This window comes from Pan troglodytes, chromosome 19, assembly GCF_028858775.2.
Source record: "Pan troglodytes isolate AG18354 chromosome 19, NHGRI_mPanTro3-v2.0_pri, whole genome shotgun sequence".
In the NCBI taxonomy this organism is placed as follows: Eukaryota; Metazoa; Chordata; class Mammalia; order Primates; family Hominidae; genus Pan; species Pan troglodytes.
The window spans coordinates 53,710,271-53,733,514 of NC_072417.2; the positions used below are offsets into that span (position 1 = coordinate 53,710,271).

General features: G+C 44.0%; 1 protein-coding gene and 1 non-coding gene across 6 annotated transcripts in view; both read right to left on the minus strand.

Annotated features, from left to right (window-relative positions):
- PIGL (phosphatidylinositol glycan anchor biosynthesis class L) overlaps window positions 1-23,244 on the minus strand; it is a 125,351-nt gene that overhangs the window by 50,477 nt on the left and 51,630 nt on the right. The window lies entirely within an intron of this gene.
- On the minus strand, window positions 10,356-10,429 carry MIR1288 (microRNA mir-1288). Its single transcript, NR_035638.1, has one exon. It is a non-coding gene; the product is annotated as a microRNA mir-1288 (primary transcript).

Here is a 23,244-nt window from a genome sequence, read left to right on the forward strand (position 1 = left end):
GCATCAAAGGAGTTTTTTTTTAAAGAGAAAGATTTGTACATTTTATAGGCTGAAACGAAAAACTAATAAGTACAATTTATATTAAGAGCTCCATTCCAGCCGGGCACATTGGTGCTGGCACTTTAGGAGGCTGAGGCGGGTGGATCACCTGACATCAGGAAATCGAGACCGGCCTGGCCAACACGGTGAAGCACATCTCTACTAAAAATCAAAAAATTAGCTGGGTGTGGTGGTGCGTGCCTGTAATCCCAGCTACTCAGGAGGCTGAGGCAGGAAGATCGCTTGAACCTGGGAGATGGAGGTTGCAGTGAGCCGAGATCATGTCACTGTACTCCAGCCTGGGTGACAGAGCAAGGCTCCATCTCAAAAAAAAAAAAAAAAAAAGAGCTCCATTACTTTGAAAAATCTAAGGTGTTTTAATATTATCTACTTTTTAATCCTTTTTTAATTTTATAGCCATGGGGTCTTGCTATGTTGCCCAGGCTAGTCTTAAACTCCTGGTATCAAGTGATCCTCCTGCCTCAGCCCTATTTTCTTTTTTCTTTTTTTTTGAGATTGAGTCTCACTCTCTTGCCCAGGCTGGAGTACAGTGGCACAATCTCAGCTCACTGCAACCTCCGCCTCCCAGATTCAAGTGATTCTTCTGCTTCAGCCTCCCGAGTAGCTGGGATTACAGGCACCCGCCATCATGCCCGGCTAATTTTTGTACTTTCGTAGAGAAGGGGTTTCACCATGTTGGCCAGGCTGGTCTCGAACTCCTGACCTCAGGTGACCCGCCCTCCTCTGCCTCCCAAAGTGCTGGGATTACAGGTGTCAGCCACTGCGCCCAGCCAAGTCCTATTTTCTTATCCTTGTAAGCTCCCTGAAAAATCCATATAATTTCTTTCTTTCTTTTTTTTTTTTTTTTTTTTTTTTTGAGCCAGAGTCTCGCTCTGTTGCCCAGGCTATAGTGCAGTGGCACAATCTCAGCTCACTGCAAACTTCATCTCCTGAGTTCAAGCGATTCTCCTACTTCAGCCTCCTGAGTAGCTGGGACTACAGGTGCCCGCCACCACGCTCGACTAATTTTTGTATTTTTAATGAAAATGGGGTTTCACCATGTTGGCCAGGCTGTTCTCAAACTTCCGACCTCAAGTGATCCGCTCGCCTCAGCCTCCAAAGTGCTGGGATTACAGGCGCGAGCCACCACGCCCAGCCCCATATAATTTACTTCTTTTCACAGTTGGAAAGAACTGGTTAAAAGAGATTTACTTAGTACACATGGACTTATACAAGCACTAATGGGGCTGAGAATATAAAAGAATGCACATATGGTAAAGACCACAATTTTATCTTGTTAACTGACTCTCCTTGGAAATTACTTGTATGTAATTCAAAATCAATTTGAAAGCAGAAGTCAAGCCTCAAATAGTAGTCAAGCTTTACACTTAAAGAATATCTGGGGGCCACGTGTGGTGGCTCACACCTGTAATCTCAGCACTCTGGGAGGCCAAAGTGGGAGGATCACTTGAGCATAGGAGTTCAAGACCAGCCTGGGCAACATAGTGAGACCCTGTCTCAACAAATTAAAAAAAAATTAGCTGAGAGTGGTGGCATGTGTGTGGTCCCAGCTACTTGGGAGGCTGAGGCAGGAGGATTGCCAGAGCCCCAGAGGTTAAGGCTCCAGTGAGCTGTGATCGCACCACTGTACTGCAACCTGGGTGAGAAACGGCAACAACAACAACAAAAAAAACGTCTGGGCTGGGCGCAGTAGCTCATGCCTGTAATCCTAGGACTTTGGGAGGCCAAGGAGGGAGAATTGCTTGGGCCAGGGCTTCAAGACCATTCTGAGCTACATCTCTACAAAAAATAAATTTAAAAAATTAGCCAGGTCAGTGGCATGCACCTGTAGTCCTAACTACTTGGGAGGCTGAGGCATAAGGATCACTTGAGCCTGGGAGATCAAGACTGCAGTGAACCATAACCACACCACTGCACCTGCAGCCTGGGCAACAGAATGAGACCCTGTCTCAAAAGAGAGAGAAGGGAAGAGGAGGGGAGGGAAGGGGAGATGAGGGGAGGGGAGGGGACAGATCACTCTTGTAATCCCAGGAGGGTGGATCACTTGAGGTCAAGAGCTCAAGACCAGCCTGGCCAACATGTGGAAACCCCATCTCTAATAAAAATAAAATAATTAGCCGGGTGTGGTGGCGCATGCCTGTAGTCCCAGCTACTCGGGAGGCTGAGGCAGGAGAATCCCTTGAACCCAGGAGGCGGAGGTTGCAGTGAGCAACTGCATTCCAGCCTGGGCAACAGAGCAAGTCTCCGTCTCAAAAATAAAAATAAAAAAAAAGAGAAAAAAAAGAAGGCCGGGTGCTGTAGCTCACGCCTGTAATCCCAGCACTTTGGGAGGCCAAGGTGGGCGGATCACCTGAGGTTGAGAGTTTGAGACCAGCCTGACCAACATGGAGAAACCCCATCTCTACTAAAAACACAAAATTAGCCGGGCTTAGTGGTGGGCGCCTGTAATCCCAGCTACTTGGGAGGGTGAGGCAGGAGAATCGCTTTAACCCAGGAGGCGGAGGTTGCAGTGAGCCAAGATCGTGCCACTGCACTCCAGCCTGGACAACAAGAGCGAAACTCTGTCTTTAAAAAAAGAAAAGAAAAGTCTGGCATTGCCCTGCCTATGTGACATAGGCATGAACCAGGCAATGGATTTGCTCCAGCAAAAGACAGGTATTCTGGCGCAATTCCCTTGCTACTTATGACTTTTCAAATCCAGACCTTTGCAGCTCTACAGAGAATGGTCATAAAGTTACTGAGCTTAGAGTTCCTAGAAACTTCCTTTCATTTTAAGCAAGGTCCTTTGTGACTTTTACTGCAATTTTAATCAAAGAGTATGGAAATTTCTCAGATGCTGATGTGCGTGGGTAAGTTTGCAAAGATGTAAAGCTGAGTTAAGTCTGCCTAAAACAGATGGATATGGAGGACTGAAGCCAAGTTTCCAGCCAGGTTTTATCCAAGTAAAGGAGAGATGACAAATCTGAAGAATGGAGCTGGATGAGATAGCATCATATACTGCTGGTGCAGGACGAAGATAACTAGAGATTGCATCAGGCAGTTGCTGAATCCTCCTTTGTTGACATACTGCTCTCCTTTCAGAATTCTAGTCCATAGGGTTTATCTCACCTGGACCTCTCAGCTCAGAAATGATAAAAGGCAAGCTGTGAAATATCTGGTAAGGTTGTACCTTGCACCTAAACCTTCGAATACAGAGACCTGTGGTCTTTGCACTCCATCACTTTACATCTCAAATCAGAATTCCAGTCCATAAAGTTTATCTCACCTGACCTTCTCAGCTCAAAAATTATAAAAGACAAGCTCTGAAATATCTGGTAAGGTTGTACCTTGCACCTAGACCTTTGAATACAGAGACCTGTGGTCTTTGCACTCCATCACTTTACATCTCAAATCAGTCAGGTGGTGTTTCCTGATAAGAAGCCAGCAAAAGAGAACTGAGAATAAAAGGCAAAACTTTCAAGATGGTTCACAGGGGAAATCTAGGACTACTTAAAACATTAAAGAGACCTATTAAAGAATTTTTAGCTAGGTGTGGTGGCTCACGCTTGTAATCCCAGCACTTTGGGAGGCCAAGGCGGGCGGATCACCTGAGGTCAGGAGTTTGAGGCCAGCCTGACCAACATGGAGAAACCCTGTCTCTACTAAAAATACAAAATTAGCCGGGCACAGTGGTGCGTGCCTGTAATCCCAGCTACTCAGGAGGCTGAGGCAGGAGGATTGCTTGAACCTAGGAGGCAGAGGTTGCGGTGAGCCAAGATCGTGCCATTGCACTCCAGCCTGGGCAACAAGAGTGAAACTCCGGTTTCAAAAAAAAAAAAAAAAGAAAAAAAAGAAAAGAAAAAAAAAGAATAATAGTAATAGGCTGGACGCAGTGGCTCACGCCTGTAATCCCAGCACTTTGGGAGGCCAAGGCGGGTGGATCACGAGGTCAGGAGTTCGAGACCAGTCTGGCCAACACGGAGAAACCCCATCTCTACTAAAAATACAAAAATTAGCTGGGCGTGGTGGCAGTCACCTGTAATCCCAGCTACTCGGGAGGCTGAGGCAGGAGAATAGCCTCAACCTGGGAGGTGGGGGCTGCAGTGAGCCGAGACTGAGCCACTGTACTCCAACCTGGGCAACAAGAGTGAGACTTCGTCTTGAAAGAAAGAAAGAGAAAGAAAGGAAGGAAGGAAGGAAGGAAGGAAGGAAGGAAAGAAAACAGGTAATTTAGAAAAGAAGAAATGCAAACTGCCAACATATATTCCTTCTGCTTCTCAGAAAGAATCAAATAAATGCAAAATTAAAGCAAGATGTCTGTGTTGGAGAAAGACACAGAGAAAGGGGCACTGTTATGTACTGCTGTTATGAGTTTAAATTGCTACATCTCAAGAAGAAGGTAACTTGCCTATATGTGAATATCTGTGCCCTTTGACCCTGTGTTTCTAGAAATCTAACCTAAGGAAATAATTAGAGAAGCCTAAAGGCCAACGTCAGCTCAGGCAGAGAGATATCACTTTCACCGCAATTGGAGTGGAAACAGGTCGGCAGTTCTGTTGCTCTGCACCAGGGAGCAATTTCTCTAACTTCCTGAATTGTGGCTTATGAAATATGCTAAAGATAACACAAGAGTTTTTTTGGGCATGTTCAGAGTAAGAGCAAAGAAAGCACAGATACACCCACGGTAAGGAATGTCAACGTATAACAGGACAAAAAAACCCTAGTCACTAAACTTTAATTTTGCTTCTGACTTCTCAGTCAAAAAGAATGAGACTTAGACGAAAGAGGAACAGAAATATATTTAGAGGAATTGAATTTTGAAAACAAAAATAAGTCTGTGAGAGAACTTCTTAAAGGGCTCTGAATGTATTCGAGTCTCAGCTCCCCTAGGAAGAAGGCTTAGTGTGTACTTTATTGGGGACTGTGACACCAGGAGCAGAAGCCACTGACAGATGGAGAAGGTAGGGAAGCAGGGATGCTCTACTGATGTGGCCCTACTTATGGGCACTGGCTGTGTGTTCCCACAGGACTGTCTGAAAGTTGTAAGAAAATCATCTTACAACTGTCCATCTTCCCAGGAAGACAAAGAAGGAAGTATTTATCTCCATAGGCTGTTAGCTCTCTAATCTTTCAGAGTTGAGCCCGCTTGGGGACCCCCGGGCAATCGCAAGCCCTGGGGCAGACAGCAGGAGGAGCAGTGTGGGCCTGAGGCGAGAGGCTGTGAGCTGGAACCAGCCTGCGGCTTCTCGGTGCCTGCGCAGCCATGGCTGGAGAAAGGCATCTGGAGGGGTCCCCAGGGACCCACACCACCAGAGCGGGGCTCCGAGAGAATGAAATCATTGTACATTTAAGTGATCTGGACTAAGCACACACTATGTGCCAAACAGAGGGCTGAGTTTTAGGGATATAAACATGAATACAAAGTCATGGTCCCTTCCCTTAGGAAGCTTAGGGCCAATGAGGCAGAGGTTCGGGCTGCTGCAGGATGAGCAGTTTGCTGAGGGAAGGAGAGATGGGCAGGGGAAGAGGTGAGGAATCCAGGCAGGTTCGGGGTACCATCAGTCAGTGGCTATTGAAGCACATGAGGCACCTCATTAATATGATGGCATTGCGCGTCTGGCTCTGAGGAGAGACTACTATTTTGGAAGCTAAGAACACAACAGAAGAAGCCAACTCTTGCCAGTCTTTAAGTGTGACTCGTACAAGCCCGACGACTCCTTCCCTGGGGTGTATTTAGCAAACACAGTGTTAATACCTCTGGAAAAGGCCCCAAACTCGAAGTCCCGCCCTAGACCTTAATGTTCAGGAAACAAGCCAGGCTAAAAGCGTTCATTAAAATAACGTTGTGGTTTTTTCCCCCACTGGCTGAATATCCTCAAACAGTGACCTTTCCTACACATTCTAATGAGTCACATTGGCCGGCACATTTTAGTCGGGAGAGTCATGGAAACCCTTTGTGAAAATCTGTGGGGTTGTGGGTCCGTTCAGTCACCAGGTGCTGGTGAGGGAAGCCCCCCTTCCTTCCTCTCCCCAGCTAAGCAAGCCCAGGGGCCCAGGTCTTTCTCCCCCAGACCCAGCCCTGCTCAGAGCAGGAGACTTCGCAGCCTCCGCTGCTGGAACTCAAGCAGGGTTGGGTAACAGCTTATCTCTGAAAACCGAGTCCCACTTTTGCACACTGCACTCTGAACTTTAATACAGACGGAGGCGGCTCACACGCCCTTATTTGGTCTTGTGGCTTGTACAGCGCAAGCCGGAAGGTTCAGCCACCCCTCCACCCACCTCTGGCCCATCTCTAAACTCGATCATTTCCTTTGTCATCCAAAGCGAGCAAAGGTCAGTAGAGTTCAGAGCTAACATTAAGGCTAGCCAAGGACGTGGAAGCCTAACCTGGGACTGCCAATATCGCCCCCCAAGGGCCACTGTGGGAGGCAGCAACTGTCTCCTGGTCTGAGGGCCTGGCACTAGCGTCACTGCTCCAAATACAGGAGTGTGAAGAAATGAAGTCTAAGCTGCAGGGAGGTTGCAGCAGGGTCCAACAACTTCTGGGGGGTGTCTCTGCACCGCCAAGGACTAACCTAAGCCATACGCAGAGAAAAGAAATAGGGGAAAAGATAAGTAAGAGAAGGAAAAGTCGATCTGAGAAAAAGAAAAAGGACTGAAAAAAGAGGTATATAAAGATCAGTGCACTTTTATTAAGTATCTGCTGTGATAAGGACCTCATTTCTAAGCAGCTTAGGAGCCCAGACAGAGCAAATGCCCTAAGAGAGCCTTTTCCACATACGGCTTGAAGCCCCCAAATCTAACCATAAAATGGATTTTTTTTTTTTTTTGGAGACAGAGTCTCACTCTGTCGCCCAGGCTGGAGAGCAGTGGCGCAACCTCTGCCGCCCGGGTTCAGGCGATTCTCCTGCTTCAGCATCCCCAGTAGCTGGGATTACAGGCACCTGCCACCGCGCCTGGCTAATTTTTGTAGTTTTAGTAGAAATGGGGTTTCACCATCTTGGCCAGGCTGGTCTTGAACTCCTGACCTCGTGATCCACCTGCCTTGGCCTCCCAACGTGCTGGGATTACAGGCTTGAGCCACCGCGCCTGGCCTGGATTTTTCCTTTCTCATAGGACATAAAAAGGATTAGCAAGCCATGAGTGCTAGGTATTATACTGAAATCAGTTACCTGTGTTCTCCTTCCCAGAAAGATGCATTTCATATTATTGCAACAAATAAAGTACATAAAGCTTGCAAAGTCCTTGTGAGAAATCTTTCTTCAAAAATTGCCAATTTGGCCAGGTGTGGTGTCTCACCCCTGTAATCTCAGCCTTTTGGGAGGCTGAGGTGGTGGGAGGGCTGCTTGAGGCCAGGAGTTTAAGACCATCTGGGCAACATTAGTAAGATCCTGTCTCTACAGATATATTCTTTAATTGCCAATTTGCTATCTAATGTTGTAACCACCCAGTGGGTTCACCTTGCCTGCTGCCTAGACAGAGTCGATTTATCAATACACGGGAATTGCAATAGAGAAAGAGTAATTAATTCATGCAGAGCCGGCTGTAATTAATTCATGCAGAGCCAGCTGTAATGGAGACCGGAGTATTATTATTACTCAAATCAGTCTCCCGTAGCATTCTGGAATCAGAGTTTTTAAGGACAACTTGGTAGGTTCGGGGAAGCCAGTTAGTGAGGAGTGCTGATTGGTTAAGTAGGAGATGAAATCATAGGGAATTGAAGCTGTCCTCGTGTGCTAAGTCAGTTCCTGGGTGGGGGCCACAAGATCAGATGAGCCAGTTAATCGATCTGGGTGGTGTCAGCTGATCCATCAAGTGCAGGCCTGCAAAATATCTCAAGCACTGATCTTAGGAGCAGTTTAGGGAGGGTCAGAATCTTGTAGCCCCCAGCTGCATGACTCCTAAAATATAATTTTTAATTTTGTGCCTAATTCGTTAGTCCTACAAAGGCAGTCTAGTCCCCAGGCAAGAAGGAGATTTGTTTTGAGAAGGGGCTGCTATCATCTTTGTCTTAAACTATGAACTGGCTGGGTGCGGTGGCTCACATCTGTAATCCCAGCACTTTGGGAGGTGGAGGAGAATGGATTTCCCGGCCTTGAACCTGTTTATAAAAGCAACTTTCAGGCTAGGCACAGTGGCTGATGCCTGTAATCCCAGCACTTTGGGAGGCCGAGGCGGGTAGATCACCTGAGGTCAGGAGTTCAAGACCAGCCTGGCCAACATGGTGAGACTACGTCTCTACTAAAAATGCAAAAAATTACCTGGGTGTGGTGGCGGGCGCCTGTAATCCTGGCTACTCAGGAGGCTGAGGCAGGAGAATCGCTTGAACCTGGGAAGTGGAGGTTGCAGTCAGCCGAGATCGCACCGTTGCACTCCAACCTGGGCAACAAGAGTGAAACTCCGTCTCAAAAAAAAAAAAAAGTAAAGAAAAGCAGCTTTCATGAGCAATATCTTGGTGGCCACCCAAGTTCATGATGAGGCAGATGCGGGATGTATTTCCCTTTCTATGAGGCAATGCTGACAGACCAGGAAGTGAACTATGAGATAAGGCTTTAAGCTTGATCGATGGATTCTGATTGAAGTTAAGTGGGTTCTTACTCATATTCAACAGCATTAATAGTAATTGCTAACTCCTTAATAATTCAATAAGAGCTTTTGTATAATCGGTGATTTAAAAAGTTTTACAAAATCTTCACACTATTCAATTGTTTAATATAGATTAACATCTCTCTCTTATTTTTTTTAAGAGACAGGGTCTCAGTCTGTTGCTTAGGCTGACCTTGAACTCCAGGTCTCAGATGATCCTCCCACCTCACCCTCCCAAAGTGCTCAGATTACAGGTGTGAGCCACGGCACCTGGCCAGATTAACACCTCTTCTAAGAGCAGTGAGTCTTGAATGAGCATGGCTCCTCAGAAATATCTTTTTTTTTTTTTTTGAAATACGGTCTTGCTCTGTCTTCCAGGCTGGAGTGCAGTGGTGCAAACACAGCTCACTGCAGCCTCAACCTCCTAGGATCAGGCAATCCTCCTTCCTCAGCCTCTTGAGTAGCTGGGACTACAGGCATGCACAACCACGGCCAGCTAATTAAAACAATTGTTTTGGCCAGGCACAGTGGCTCACGCCTGTAATCCCAGCACTTTGGGAGGCTGAGACTGGCAGATCACCTGAGGTCAGAAGTTAGACACCATCCTGGCCAACATGGTGAAATCCCACCTCTACTAAAAATACAAAAATTAGCTGGGCATGGTGATGTGTGACTGTAATCCCAGCTACTCGGGAGGCTGAGGCAGGAGAATCGCTTAAACCCAGGAGGCAGAAGTTGCAGTGAGCCAGGATCATGCCATTGCACTCCAACCTGGGCGACAGAGTGAGAATCTGTCTAAAAAAAAAAAAAATTTCTTTTTTGGTAGACATGGGGTCTCGCCATGTTGCCCAGGCTGGTCTTGTACTCCTGGGCTCAAGTGATGCTCCTGCTTCAGCTTCCCAAAGTGCTGGGATTGAGCCACTGCACCTGGCCAGAGATATCTTTTGAAGTAGACATTGCTTACTATTACTGGCTGCTGGACCCATAATGGGGGCTGAGTCCTATGACCAGCCTGGACATCTTTCCCAGCTTCTTGAGAGGTGCCAACATCACATCAGGATATATGTATGAGCTGCATTCTGCACTGACTCTTTCACCAACTTAATGAGCACTCTGGATTCCTTGAGATCATTCTTAAAAAGAGTTTGAGGAGGATACCTTCCTTCCACATGACTAATGCTGATTCATTAACCAGAGAATGCAGGAGTTAGAAGGGACTTTAGGAACCATCTAAGTAGTCCTGTTAGCCTCAGAAAGAGTAATTCTAGGGATATTTTGTGAAATCAACACTGACTATGTTTGGGAGGTAAAATGATTCCTTTGTCAAGGTGTTTGGGTATGGGTGTTTAGGGTATGTAAAATTAGATATTTTACATAATAGTAGTAACTAGACTGGTGAAAAAAAAACAGACCAATTATTTACCTCTAATTCAGCATTCCATTGTGCTATCTCTCTCCTATAACTTAGGCTTTTCTAAGTTGTAAAGAACAAGGATATGGAGTCTTTCTACCTCCCTCATGCATGTTCACTCTGAGATGCTGGCTATGGTGGGCAAGAAGGAGGATAAGCCAAGGGATGCCCAGCCATTCCTCTCACACCCAGAAAAAGGGAGGGCTTTCAGGGGACTGTGGGCAGGCAAAGCTGAAGGAAATTTGGGATATGTGCTAATTCCCAGGAAGACCCTGTCTGGTGATGCTCAGATAGCTTCTGCAGGGTGAATTATTCTCGAAAGGCAGTGGTCTCCAGATCAGGGCAGTCCACCACTATGGTGAGTTGCAGTCCTGATCTGCTGACCAACACCCTCTTAGCAGTGCCCCCATGGACAGCTGTCGCCCCCCTTCCATTGTCTGGGGGCAATAGCAGAATGTCTGAGGATGGGTCTTACAGGTTGCATTGCTCTTGCTCCCCTTTGGCTTGCCTGCTTCATGTCAGATGGGAGCTGTACCAGTGGGCACCCCACCTGTGTACCAGAGCTCCTGCTTCTGCAGGAGACTGAGGCCAGTATTTCCCCCTTGTCATGGAAGATTCTATCACAGGTCCCCTTCTTCTTTCTCCTTTAGCCAGTCTCATAAAAATTTGCCAATATCAGTATCCAATTCCTTCTAAAATTAATATTTCTTAGATGTAGGCAAGGAACTAAGCATTAAATATTGCAGCAGAAAATATACACGCCTACCAGGCTAGGCATTTATAGGGAAAATATACAAGAGAGATCCAAATCACTTCAAAATTATTTCCAAGTGGGTTGATGCTATTTGATGTGGTTACTTAAGAATGTGGACAAAAGATACACTTGCAGTGCTGGCCAGAAGATAGCCTTAGTTATTACGAATGTTGCATCTGGCTTTGCAGAGAGCAAATGCCTAGACACATTCTCAGGGATGGGATGGGATTTGTTAAACAATCTCTTGCATCCAGTCTCTGAAACATAAAAGCCGTTGATATTCTTTTAGAGCAGGTAAAAAATGCTTGGACTTTTCTTAGAAAAGGGAGAACATTCCTAGAATTAGCATCTAAAACATGTCAAAATTTAGCTGGCAAAAATGAGTTCAAAATGAGCTACTGTTCTACAGCAATGTTTTCCAATTGAGGTCCACAAATCCCTGAGAGTCTGTGGCTAAATTCTCAGGGGTCCATGCATTCCTAGAAAAACTTTTTACTTAAATAATAATCTGAAACATTTCATGATTATTTCCTTGAAAACTTCAAATGAATGTATGTTCATGTGATTTTAGTGCTTATATTTATACATGTGAAAGCACAAGAGTCTTCTCAAAGTAAGTGAGATTTTTTTCCTTTTAAAAACACCTAGTGAGCCAGGCATGGTGGCTCATGCCTGTAATCCCAGCACCTTGGCAGGCCGAGGTGGGTGGATCACAAGGTCAGGAGTTCAAGACCAGCCTGGCCAAGATAGTGAAACCCCATCTCTACTAAAACTACAAAAATTAGCCAGGCGTAGTGGCAGGCACCTGTAATCCCAGCTACTCAGGAGGCTGAGGCAGAGAATTGGTTGAACCCGGGAGATAGAGGTTGCAGTGAGCCAAGATTGTGCCACTGCACTCCAGCCTGGGTGACAGAGCAAGACTCTATCTCAAACAAAACAAAACAAAACAAAACAAAAAAAACACTGAGTGAACCCTAATGCCTAATGTAAATTATGGATTCCAGGTGATAACTATGTGTCAATCAATGTGGGCTAATCAAGTGTAACAAATGTACCATTTGGGTTGGGGATGCTGATAACCAGAGAGGCTGTGCATGCGTGGGGCAAGGGCTATAACTTCTGCTCAATTTTGCTGTGAACTTAAAACTGCTCTAAAAAATAAAGTCTGTTAGAAAGAAAAAAAAGTTATGCAAAAAATGACTCAATACTGTATGTAAGCTAAACATGAACAGAAAGTTAAATTAGAAGAAAAGAAAGATCCACCCATCACTCAAAGTTAACTAATTCTGCTCCAAAGTATTGGGGGCTGAAAACCAGCTGGCATTCTCCAGGCAATCAAGGCTAATCTATTTCCATCAACCCTCTTTCTCCAGTCTTATAGGACCCTTAGCCTCTCTCAAGTACAGTCAGTATGGACCCATGCAGGCACCATTTGGTGGGACCTCTGCCCCCAGGAGGAGATAAGGCCTAGAATTACCAATGTGAAAACATATTTTAGACCCAGTATCCAATGGACCAGGGTGAACCTCAAGCATCTGTGTGTACATCAAGCTCTAGGCTCTTCCTCAGTGATGCATATGGTTTTCCATGTCCATGTGCCTGGGCTTCTGCCCTGATATAGTTGTCTGTTCCTCTACTGGTAATAAACCCAGCCCAGTTAGTCAAGACCATAAGAGGGTCTGGCAAGATGACATTTCCAAGCCTAGTGACTTGAACCAGTTTTCTCTCCTAGATGCTGGCTATAGTCATCTAGCTCCAAACAAGGTCAACCCAGAATCACAGCAAGGCCCCCCTGCCTGACTCTGACCATCTTGTTAGCTAGAAACACTTGCTGCAATGGCTTACCCAATAGATTGGGCCTCCTTGGAAATAGATACAAGTCCACTTCAAGCCTGTATTCACCCCATTCCCAGGCTACTATAATCTGATGACTGACTCACTGGCGTGTGCTGTTGAGGTCCCTGTGCCTCTGATAGACACATCAGTCTGAGATATGACAATCTGGAGCAAGAGAAGGACAATGGGGACTGAGTTTAGGTACAATAGGAAGAATTTAATAAAACTTCTATAGAAAATCTTCTCTTGGGAAGTATAATAAAATAAACAAATGTAAATGAAAACTTAAAAGTTAGAAATATGCATAAATCTGTTCAAGGATAATGCTGAGCCTAAGACCATCCTAAGTGGGTCTCATTGGCCTTGCAGGCAAAATATCTCTTTATTATATGCATTCATTTAGAAGTCACAGTCCTTTGATGCCAACAAGTCTAATCTTATGCCTTACACTAAATGAACTGGCATCTAAAATATGTCAAAAATTAGGTTGTAGAAATGAATTTAAAGTGACCGGCTGCTCTGCCTATGGAGTTGCCATTCTTTTGTTTCCTTTACTTAATAAACTTGCTTTCACTTTACTCTTTGGATTTGCCTTGAATTCTTTCTTGGGCAAGATCCAAGAACCCCCTCTTGGGGTCTGGATTGGGACTCCTTCCCGGTAACATCTTCCAGGTGAACCCTGAAGGGACAATACTGAGGAAACTCTGGCCCAAAGGAAATAGACTGCAGCACCAATTGGCCAACTTTGGCTGTACCTGCTTATGATGCCCTAGAAACTGTGTGCTTTCCTGGGCCTGTTCCTCCAAGCGCTCTACCCTGAAACCCATAATCCATTTAAGAAACTGGCAAATGAAAAATCTTAACAACTACTGAATATTCTTCTGCCTGTCTGTGTATTTATATGTGTTGTGTGTGTGATATGAAAGCATTTTGATTAACTGGTTTAAAAATAATAGGTGCTTAAATCAAATATTGTCAGAAAAGTAAAAAGTATAAATGCCTTTTAGTTCATGAGACTTAAGTAAATCAGTTTTACATGCAAGGAAAGTGAAATGTGTTTTTGGTAAAAGATTATAAAAAGGCATGTGAATGTGGATTTTTTTTTTTTTTTGCCTAGATTTAAGGGTTAAAGGATTGTTTTAGGTTAGATAGGAAAAAGTTGAAGTTTGAACAAGTTGTGGAAGGTTTGTGAAAAATTAATCTTGTAAAAGAAATTCTGTGTGTGAACATATTAGCTAAAATTAAAGGGGTATTATTCAGTTTATCCATAAATTGAAGACTGGAATAAAAGCACAACAGAGTTTTCTTAGAACACTAATCTGCTCTTTAACAAAAATTGTAAAGGGTTTTAAGAGGTTTATAAGAATCTTACCTTATGGTCAGACATTAAAATTGGATAGATTTATCTATAAAGTTTTATTAAGAATCGGGTTTGATCCTGGGCACAGTGGCTCATGCTTATAATCCCAGCACTTTGGGAGGCCAAGGCAGGTGGATCACCTGAGTTCAGGAGTTTGAGACCCATCCTCACTGGCATGTGCTGTTGAGGTCCCTGTGCCTGGCCAACATGGCGAAACCCTGTTTCTACTAAAAATACAAAAATTAGCCAGGCGTGGTGGCTCACACTTGTAATCCCAGTTACTCGGTAGACTGAGGCAGAAGAATTGCTTGAACCTGGGACGCAGAGGTTGCGGTGAGCTGGGATCACGTCACTGCATTCCAGCCTGAGCAAAAGAGTGAGATTCTGTCTCAAAAAAAAAAAAAAAGAATTGAGTTTGACATCAATAATGCACTAATTCAATGGTGAAGTTTGGCTTGTTTGGTATAAAAATCATACAGGAAGCACTGTCAAATATGAAATGGCGTTTGGCTTTCTTTGGGCTGTATTTGTATAAATATGTTATTGGCATATGTTCCAAAATCACAGGAAACTCCTACAATTCTGATATGACTTAGTGTATGTTGTTAATCATTATAATTGTTATGTAAAAATTGTTGTATGCCACAGAAGTAACCAAAATTCTTAGTCAACTGTGGCTTTAATAGAGGCTATCCTAAGGTGTTTTGTCACCCACGGACAATTGTTGTCTTGTCTTGGTCCTCTTTAGAAGGTGGTTTTATAGTCAATTATAGAACTCTAACAGGTGTTATTGAATGTAGGTTTCTAATAACTTTGTAAATTGTGACATTAAAATAGAGGAAAAAACTTTCAGGACTCATGAAGAGCTGAAATGTTCATGAATATCAAGCAAAACAGGAGTTAACTGCATGGATTGACCTAACAGAAGACTGAAGCAATCTTTTTTTAACTTTTGGCTTAAAACGTTGCTGATCCTTTGTTTTGTTTTTCAGAGCCAAGGAAATTTTTCTTTTGAGCTATTAACAGCTTTTAACAATTGAGTAAAGTATACTCCTGTGAACAAAATTTGAAGCATATTTGTTTCTCTCTGCCCAATTTCTCCAAAATTCAGAAACCATTTGTGAGCATTTTTAACTTATGGCAATATAATTATTTGCATAAATGCAATAAGAATGTTTTCTTTTGTATCAGAACACAATTGGAGAAACTTTTTTTTCACCAAGGCTTTGACTGGAATGACACTCTTTCCTTTAAGGAATCAAACTTGACTTACAGTGCCAATAAAAGCCCCTTAGGAAAACTGGCCTCATACATTGTCTACGTAGTCCCTGTACAGGGTTCTTGACCTGTGGTAAGTAAAGAATGTCACTTTATGACAAGTCCAGGAGCCCCAAGTTATCTTGGGATCTCAAGAAGAGAGAAATTTACCCAACTCATATAGATATTTGAGGGTACAGACCCATGGCTGGGCTCAGCTTTAAAAAAGTCTTATCTGAGATTCCTTCTAAGGAACAAAATTCCATCAAAGCCGATTTTAAAAGCCTATGTGAAAAATAATTATTGTTGCTGCACTTTATACAAATAATGAGGCCAAGTATAACAAAGCAAATCAGTTACCATGATTTGTCTTTAGTAAAAATGGGAGACTGGAGAGAAAAACGTTATGTTTCAAAAACTATGGTACGCATGTTATCAGAGTCTAGTCATTTTATTTTATTTTATTTTTTGAGATGGAGTCTCACTCTTGTCACCCAGGCTGGAGTGCAGTGGCGCGATTGTGGCTTACTGCAACCTCCACCTCCCAGGTTCAAGTGATTCTCCTGCCTCAGCCTCCTGAGTATCTGGGATTACAGGTGCCCGCCACCACGCCTGCCCAGTTAATTTTTGTACTTTTCATAGAGACGGAGTTTCACCATGTTGGCTAGGCTGGTCTCAAACTCTTGACCTCAGGTGATCCACCCGCCTTGGCCTCCCAAAGTGCTGGGATTACAGATGTGAGCCACCACACCCGGCCAGAGTCTAGTCTTATCAGTTGTTTTTAAGTTTTTTTTCTGCAACTTAAACTGACTGCTTATTCCTGAGAACCAACCAGTGATCTCTGGCTGCTACTTAGAAGAAACAAGAGGGATAGATAATGTAAAAATCTGGATCAATATTCTAATTCTGGGCACATATTGGAATAAGCTAGTGACCCCATATCAACTTGGTTTCAACAATTGCCCAGTTCATGGAAAGACTTCTTATTTAGTTTACTTTGAATAATTTTACTTATTTTGCTTTACCATTGTGGAATGTGTTGCTGTTGTACTCTTTGTGTAGGAATGCAGGATAAGCTTACTGAATGTTTTCTTAAATTGAACACTTATTAATCTTTCAGATATCACCTTTTGTCAGAGTTATAAATGGCCCTCACCATAATGATGCTTTCTTTCTCTTTTTTTGAGACAGAGTCTCACTCTGTCACCCAGACTGGAGTGCAGTGGCCTGATCTCGGCTCACTGCAAACTCCACCTCCTGGGTTCAAATGATTCTCCTGCCGCAGCCTCTTGAGTAGCTGTGATTACAGGCACCCACCACCACACCTGGCTAATTTTTATATTTGTAGTAGAGACAGGGTTTCACCATGTTGCCCAGGCTGGTCTTGAGCTCCTGATGTCAAGTGATCTGCCTGCCTTGGCCTCCCAAAGCACTGGGATTATAGGTGTAAGCCACTGCACCCAGCCTCCATACTGACACTTTCTGACAGAGCTCCTCTCTACCCCAAATACAAGAGACCCTAATAGGCAGTAATATCATTGCCCCTATTCAGCCTGAAGAAGTCACAGAAGATGGATCTTCATCCCTCTACAGCCCTTAGGATTAAGGGTTCTCTTATAAAAGGAAGGGGCGAAATATGTCAGAGGCATTTGAACCACAGCAATTCCATCTTGAATAGGGGCTGGCTAAAATAAGGCAGAGACCTACTGGGTTGCATTCCCAGGAGGTTAGCATTCTTACTTATAGGATGAGATAGGAGGTCAGCACAAAATACAGGTCATAAAGACCTTACTGATAAAACAACCTGCAATAAAAATCCCACCAAAATCCCACCAAAACCAAGATGGCAATGAAAGTGACCTCTGGTGGTTCTCATTGCTCATTATACGCTAATTATAATGCATCAGCATGCTAAAAGACACTCCCACCAGTGCCACTGACAGTTTACAAATGCCATAGCAACGTCAGGAAGTTATCCTCTATGGTCTAAAATGGGAGGAACCCTCAGTTCTGGGAATTGCCCACCTCTTTCCCAGAAAACTCAATAAGCCAGCCCTTGTTTAGAGTATAATCAGAAAATGACTGTAAGTGTCCTCAGTGGAGCATCCCACTTTGCTGGCCGGTGGAACAGCCATTCTTTATTCCTTTACTTTCTTTCTTTTCTTTTTTTTTTTTTGAGACGGAGTCTTGCTCTGTTGCCCAGGCTCGGGTGCAGTGGTGTGATCTCAGCTCACTGCAGCCTCTGCCTTCCGGGTTCCAGCCAGGTGTGATCTCGGCTCACTGCAGCCTCTGCCTCCCGGGTTCCAGCCATTCTCCTGCCCCAGCCTCCTGAGTAGCTAGGATTAGAGGCGCAAGCCACCACACTCGGCTAATTTTTGTATATTTAGTAGAGACGGGGTTTTGCCATGTTGGCCAGGCTTGTCTCAAACTCCTGACCTTAGGTGATCCGCCCCCCTCGGCCTCCTAAAGCGCTGATATTACAGGAGTGAGCCATAGTGCCCAGCCTATCCCTTTACTTTCTTTTTTTTTTGAGACGTAGTCTTGCTCTTGTCCCCCAGGCTGGAGTGCCATGGGGCTATCTCAGCTCAATGCAACCTCTGCCTCCCGGGTTCAAGCGATTCTCCTGCCTCAGCCTCCCAAGTAGCTGAGATTACAGGCGGCTGCCACCACGCCCGGCTAATTTTTGTATTTTTAGTAGAGACGAGGTTTCACCATGTTGGCCAGGCTGATCTCGAACTCCTGACCTCAGGTGATCCACCCGCCTCGGCCTCCCAAAGTGCTGGGATTACAGGTGTGAGTCACCGCACCCGGCCTCCTTTACTTCCTTAATAAACTTGCTTTTGCTTAAAATAAATAAATAAACAAACAAACAAACAAAGTGACCTATGTTCTACAGCAATGTTTTCCAGCTGAGATCCGCAAGAGAACTCTTGCCTTCCTCTTCTTGGCCTCAGGTCTGAACTGCTTGTCATGTGACCCATTTCCTTTATCACGCTCCAACCTTCTCACGTCTGGTTTCACTCTTATCTCCTACATCTGGCCTTGTCCTGACTTCCACACTTGACACCCGACACTATCTTCTTGGTAATAACCTTGGTTCCCAACTGACCAGTACTAAGGTTCCCTATTTGTGACAGTTAGCTTCAGAGCACTTTAAATAAATGCCTGTCCTGATTAAGTACACTCTAGAAGCCCTGATGATCTGGGGCTCTGAACCACGCCCTGTGAGTATCAAGGCCATCGATGGAGGCCATCAGTTTGCTAATGAGAACATGAGCCTCTTCACTAGCCAGGAGAACCTGGAGACCTCACCCTCCTCCAGAAGCCCTGTTCATGCCTCTGACATTTCTGCCCTAAAAAGTTTCCAATGGCTTAGTTTAGCTATAGGGCAAAAGGGTTTTCCCTCAAAGAAATGTTTCCCCCCTTTAGGCAGAGTGATATTTTTGGTGTCCAGACTAACAGGGATGAAGAACAGATGAATCATTTAGTGGAGGTGATGCATTATGCAGTCACTAAATCCACACATCTGGGAGACCCTTTGTTTTTTTTCCTTCCTCTTATCTTTGACAACCAATTGGTCATCAAGCCTTAGAGTAGCTACCTCTGTAGCAGCACTAGAAACTATCTCCTTCTCTCAATTTCCTCTGCCACTGCTTTTTTTTCTGACTCTGATTTCTCACCTGACCATGCCCATTGGTTCCACTGCACCAAGTCTGGAGCCCCCTTCGCAAGCTGCTTTCCACAGTGTTGTCAAAAGAAGTCTTTCTAAAATAAAAATCAGATCAATTTATTGCCCATTTTGACGTACTTCAAAGCTCCTTATAGTTTTAAGACATTTCAATTCCATAACCTTCACCTGACACATGGTCTTTGTGATCTGGCATTTGCCTGGCTCCCTCACTTGATCTTCTGTCATATTCCCTCAGGCATGTGGACTCCAGCTATCTGGAAGAACTCATATGGAATGCACCTGGCTAATTCCTACTTGTCTCTTAAAGCTCAGATCACAGGCAACCTGTCTCTAGTGTCTTTCCTGGCTCCTGCATCTGAGTCCATGGTACCTTTGTGTGCTGTCCTCACATCATTAGTTGGTTTGTTGGCTTTTCCTAGACTGCAAGCTCCTTGAGGGCAAGGACTTGACTTGCCATTTTGTACTCCTAGGACCTGATATTTGAGATATAGTATATGCTCAAAAAATGAGTGCTAAATGACTAAACAAACACATTTCAAAGATTAATAAAGAAACAAAGTGAAACCCATGTTCCTCCCATGTCCTCTCAGAATCCTGTTTCATCCCAACTTCCACGTGAACCTGGCTCAGTGGGGCACCAGTTTTTTGTAAATACCTCAATCACAACTACAGTGTGCATTGAACACTGAGAATCATAGAGGACCAGGCAGATGACAAGAATGGCTGAAGGCGACCGACCCAAGTGGCCAGGGAAGTAAGGAGGTAGGAGGACAGCTGGAGCCAGGGACTGTTACAGAAGCCAAGAGTGGTTTCTGGATTGGGGGAGTGGTCAGCATTGGCCAGAGCTGCTGAGAGGTCCAGTAGGACTGGGACTGAAAAGCTTCCTACTGATTTCACAAATAGGAAGTTACCAGTGACTCTGGAAAGAGGAGCTTCAGTGGCAGCGAGAAGTAGTAGGACGATGAGCCAGAATTTAATGCATTGGGGAATTAATAACAGGATGTGAAGACAATGCATGTAGATAATACTTGGTTATGAAGGAAGAGAAGTAGAGCAGTAATGGGATGAGGAGGGTTAAGTAGAGGTTTTTGTTTATTTGTTTTTAATGATGAGAGAATCTTGAACAAACAAATATGGAAAGAACCCAAATAATACAATAGGAATAGAGGCAAATGAAAATTTCCAGGAAGGCATGCTATGACTATAACAGATTACATGGCATAGGTCAGAACTATTGACAAAATGTCAATAATGAGGCTGTAAATAACAGATGTCCAGGTGTAGTCCTGGCAGCTAGTTCTAGGAAACAGATTGCTGTTAACTATTCTAAGTTCTGGGAATTTATTTCATAGGTAAAGCAATGGAGTGAGTGGAAATTTGATATTCACAACTTGTTTCAGGCTAAGGATAAAAGGCAGAAATAAGCAAGCTCACAGTAGGGAAATAGTGACACTGACTTTCACAAAATGGGATAAAAAGCAATGGCTTTGGGGTTAGGGTTGCCAATAGCAGATGCCAGTTAAAATTTGATTTTAAGCTGGGCATGGATGGAGGCTCATACTTATAATCACAGTGCTTTGCGGGGGCCAAGGTGGGAAGATCGCTTGAGGCCAGGAGTTTGAAACCAGCCTGGGAGACAGAGGAAACTATGTCTCAAAAAATAATGAAAATAAAATAAGATAAAATTTGAATTTCAGATAAACAAGTGAATAATTTTTTAGTATAATTATGTTCTGGCCGGGCACAGTGGTTCACGCCTGTAATCCCAGCACTTTGGGAGGCTGAGGCGGGCAGACCATGAGGTCAGGAGTTTGAGACCAGCCTGGCCAATATGGTGAAACCCCATCTCTACTAAAAATACAAAAATTAGCTGGGTGTGGTGGTGTGCGCCTGTAGTCCCAGCTACTCAGGAGGCTGAGGCAGAAGAATTGCTTGAACCCAGGAGGTGGAGGTTGCGGTAAGCCAAGATTGCACCACTGCACTCCAGCATGGGCGACAGAGCAAAACTCCATCTCAAAAAAAAAAAAAAAGTGTTCTATGTGAAATTTGGGACACACTTAACATTAAAAAATTATTGTTTATCTGAAACTAAAATTTAGTTAGGCACTTTGTATTTTATCTGTAACCCTATTTAGGGTACATACCTATTTGCAGGACAATTATTCTGTTTATTGAACCACAAAATGCTAGTTGTGAAAAAACCTCAGAGATAATCTAACACAAGGCTCCTATTTGATGAAGAGAAGCCTGAGGGTCAGAGCATGAATGTGCCTGCCCGCTGTCACAAAAGGTGGAGCTGAGGACTGATCCTGGACTGCTTGAGGTTGCTACAGAAGAATAATTCCTAATTCTATTTTTGAGTCTAGCTTTAGGAGACATAATGAAATTCCCTAAGATGCCTTAGAATCACAATAATTTTAATAGACTTTATTCAATAAAGAAATACACACATTCTATGACTTCTTTAGGAATTACTGAGGAAAAAGGTACATTGTTGAATTGAGCAGTCATTCATAATACATCCCAATTACAAAAAGGTTAATAACCTTTACACTGGAAATGAGTCCAAGGGAGGGATCATGACTACTTTTCCTTTTCTCTTTTTTTTTTTGAGACAGAGTCTCGCTCTGTCGCGCAGGCTGGAATGCAGTTGCGCGATCTCGGCTCACTGCAACCTCTGCCTCCCGGGTTCAAGTGATTCTCCTCAGCCTCCCGAGTAGCTGGGATTACAGGTGCCCGCCACCACACCCGGCTAATTTTTGTATTTTTAGTAGAGATGGGGTTTCACCATGTCGGCCAGGCTGGTCTCAAACTCCTAGCCTCAGGTGATCCGCCTACCTCAATCTCCTAAAGTGCTGGGATTACAGGCGTGAGCCACTGCACCTGGCCTGACTACTTAAGTTTTCATGGGTAACATCTAGCATATGCTTGTTGGTAGGAGGCTGACAATCATCTAATGAAAAAAATACTGCATAATTTTTTCTCAGGTTCTATTTAATAAATTTGAAATTAATTGTGGGATCACAATTTTTATTAATTTATAATTAATTAATTTAAAATTAATAATTTATAATTAATTAATTTAAAATTAATAATTTATAATTAATTAATTTAAAATTAATAATTTATAATTAATTGTTGGATCACAGAGGATCAGTCTAGGAAAACTGCAAAATTAGAACACGGGCAGGACAATGAACTAAATATGTTATAGTGGGAAGATTGGAGAATGACAGTGAGACTGGCATCTGATTAGAATTTTTTTTTTTTTTTGACATGGAGTTTCGCTCTTGTCACCCAGGCTGGAGTGCAGTGGTACAAGCTCGGCTTACTGCAACCTCCGCCTCCTGGGTTCAAGCAATTCTCCTGCCTCAGCCTCCTGAGTAGCTGGGATTACAGGTGCCCACGACCATGCCCAGCTAATTTTTTGTATTTTTAGTAGAGACAGCATTTTGCAGATGTTGGGCAGGCTGGTCTCGAACTCCTGACCTCAGGTGATCTGCCCGCCTCAGCCTCCCAAAGTGCTGAGATTACAGGCGTGACCCACCATGCCTGGCCTAGAATTTTTAAAGTATAGATGAGTGCTGAAGAAACAGGATATGGCTTCAGCTCTGTAACTTTGTAAAGACAGATGAATGAAGTGTACGATTATGAAGACAATCTTGGTTGAATACTTGAAAGATGCAATGACTCATTCTTAAAAAAAACAGAACAAAACTTGGATTTCAACCCAGAGACTCCAGCCCAGAGGTTCCCAAACATTACTGTGCCTTAGGATCATCTGGGGAGTTTAAAAAAAAAAAATTCAGGTTCTTAATTACCCACCCCATTAGATTCAAGCAGAGTACAGTGGAGCCTAGGTATCTGTGTTTTATCAAATGCCCCAGGTAATTCTTTTTTTTTTTTTTTTTTGAGACGGAGTCTCGCTGTGTTACCAGGCTGGAGTGCAGTGGGTGATCTAGGCTCACTGCAACCCTAGCGTCCCGGATTTAAGCAATTCTCCTACCTCAGCCTCCCGAGTAGCTGGGATTACCGGCACATGCCAACACACCCAGCTAATTTTTTTTGTATTTTTAGTAGAGACGGGGTTTCACCATGTTGGCCAGGCTGGTCTCGAACTCCCGACTGCAGATGATCCACCCGCCTCAGCCTCCCAAAGTGCTGGGATTGCAGGCATGAGCCACAGTGCCTGGCCTGCCCCAGGTAATTCTATTGCACCTAGACTGCAGATCAACCTCTATATTTTAGAAAACACCACTCTAGTCAGTCTGGATGGAGACTGGCCATGTAAAGCCTAGGCTATAGAGGCC